This window comes from Neomonachus schauinslandi, chromosome X, assembly GCF_002201575.2.
Source record: "Neomonachus schauinslandi chromosome X, ASM220157v2, whole genome shotgun sequence".
Classification (NCBI taxonomy): domain Eukaryota; kingdom Metazoa; phylum Chordata; class Mammalia; order Carnivora; family Phocidae; genus Neomonachus; species Neomonachus schauinslandi.
In genome coordinates this window covers 102,788,646-102,790,893 of record NC_058419.1, presented here as the reverse complement: position 1 = coordinate 102,790,893, position 2,248 = coordinate 102,788,646, and the positions used below count along the sequence as shown (strand labels likewise).

Here is a 2,248-nt window from a genome sequence, read left to right as displayed (position 1 = left end):
GATTATTACTGGCTCTTAGCTTAGTAGACTGAATTTGAGAAACATCTTTAGATTTTGGGTGTTTGGTTTTAATTTGGGGATTTTAGGTAGGACCAAGTTACAGAAAAAATTCTTATGGGAATGATTTTAAGTTCCAGAAGGCAGAGTCATATTTCTAGGAGACAGGAAATTATACCTGTAGCATGATGGACTCAGGGGAAGAGGCAGAGATGTTGAAGAGGTAATGGAGTATCATGGGGAGAAAACCCTAAGAACTCAGAGTGAGAATTAGAAGACTATTGCTGCTATTTATTAACTGTTTAATTTTAGGCAATCCACTTAATTTTGAGACCCAGCATCCTTTTATTTCAGGGTGGGGTAATCATACCTTGCTGCGCTCCCAGGATTGTTGCGAAGTCCAGTGAGATAACATATGTAACATCAGTTCCATTCCCTTTTTACTGTTTCATCCATATTTTGAGCTCAACCTTCAACTCTTGCATTGATTACTCTGTTATTCTCCCTTATCTTGAGGGAAAGAGAAGTAGATTAACATACACTCACACACGCACACACACGCAAACAAGGACTGATAATAGATTATGACATCTTCCCTCAAGTACATTTACACTTTAAAATATTTTGCCTAATGCATCCATTTGACAGACCTGGAGCAGTTCCTGTCTGCTGCTAAGGTTTCCACTAGAGATGCAAGAAAAAAAGTGTCCTCACACTTTCTGTCTGTCTCATTGTGGCAGTCAAGATTGAATGGGGGAGTACAGGGAAAAACCAAAAGAATTTACACAAATCAGAAGTAACCTTGTCAACAATGAAATCTTGTTTTACTCCAAAGTATCTAAAATTTGAGTTTATTAGAAGTGTTGCAAAAGGAAAAAAATAAAAAATAAAATAAAAATAAAATAAAATATTTTGCTTAAATTGGGCAAGTCTATAGGGGCAGATTCCTCAAATTCTACCAGAAAGGGAGTTGGGTCTTTGGGGACAAGTGTGTGCCTCAAATCACACCAGCAAAGGAATCATGAACTCAAAAGCATTGTTCTCAGTTCTAGCATAATAGAAACCAGCCATTTTAATTTTCAGTTATTTATGGGTTTTTTTCTTTTTTTTCTTTCAAGATTTTATTTAAATTCAAGTTAGTTAACATATAATGTAGTATTGGTTTCGGGGGTAGAATTGAGCGGTTCATCACTTGCTTATAACACCCAGTGTTCATCCCAACAAGTGCTCTCCTTAATGCCAATATTTATGTATTTATTTTATTTTTTTTTAATTTTATTATGTTATTTTAGTCACCATACAATACATCATTGGTTTTTGATGTGGAGATCCACGATCCATTGTTTTCGTATAAGACCCAGTGCTCCATGAAGTACGTGCCCTCCTTAATACCCATCACCGGGCTAACCCATCCCCCCACCCCTCTCCCCTCTAAAACCCTGTTTGTTTCTCAGAGTCCATAGTCTCTCATGGTTCATCTCTCCCTCCAATTCCCCCCCCATTTTCCCCTTCCTTCTCCTAATGTCCTCCATGCTATTCCTTATGTTCCACAAATAAGTGAAACCATATGATAATTAACATTCTCTGCTTGACTTATTTCACTTAGCATAATCTCCTCCAGTCCCATCCATGTTGATGTAAAAGTTGGGTATTCATCCTTCCTGATGGCTGAGGAATATTCCATTGTATATATGGACCACATCTTCTTTATCCATTTATCTGTTGAAGGGCATCTCAGCTCTTTCCACAGTTTGGCTATTGTGGACATTGCTGCTATGAACATTGGGGTGCATATGGCCCTTCTTTTCACTACCTCTGTGTCTTTGGGATAAATACCCAGGAGTGCAATTGCTGGGTCATAGGGTAGTTCTATTTTTAAATTTTTGAGGAACCTCCACACTGTTTTCCAAAGTGGCTGTACCAACTTGCATTCCCACCAACAGTGTAAGAGGGTTCCCCTTTCTCCACAACCTCTCCAACATTTGTTGTTTCTCTCTCTGTCCATTTTTGCCATTCTAACTGGTATAAGGTGGTATCTCAATGTGGTTTTGATTTGAAATTCCCTGATGGCTAATGATGATGAACATTTTTTCATGGGTCTGTTAGCCATTTGTATGTCTTCTTCAGAGAAGTGTCTTTTCATATCTTCTGCCCACTTCTTGACTTGATTATTTGTTTTTTGGGTGTTGAGTTTGAGAAGTTCTTTATAGATCTTGGATACCAGCCCTTTATCTGTAGTGTCATTTGCAAA

The 2,248-nt window shown here is 37.9% G+C and overlaps 1 non-coding gene across 1 annotated transcript; it reads left to right on the top strand.

Moving 5' to 3' along the window:
• The first annotated feature begins 628 nt into the window (after positions 1–628).
• On the top strand, positions 629–763 carry LOC123323535. Its single transcript, XR_006539468.1, has one exon. It is a non-coding gene; the product is annotated as a small nucleolar RNA SNORA31 (small nucleolar RNA).
• Positions 764–2,248: the final 1,485 nt, after the last annotated feature.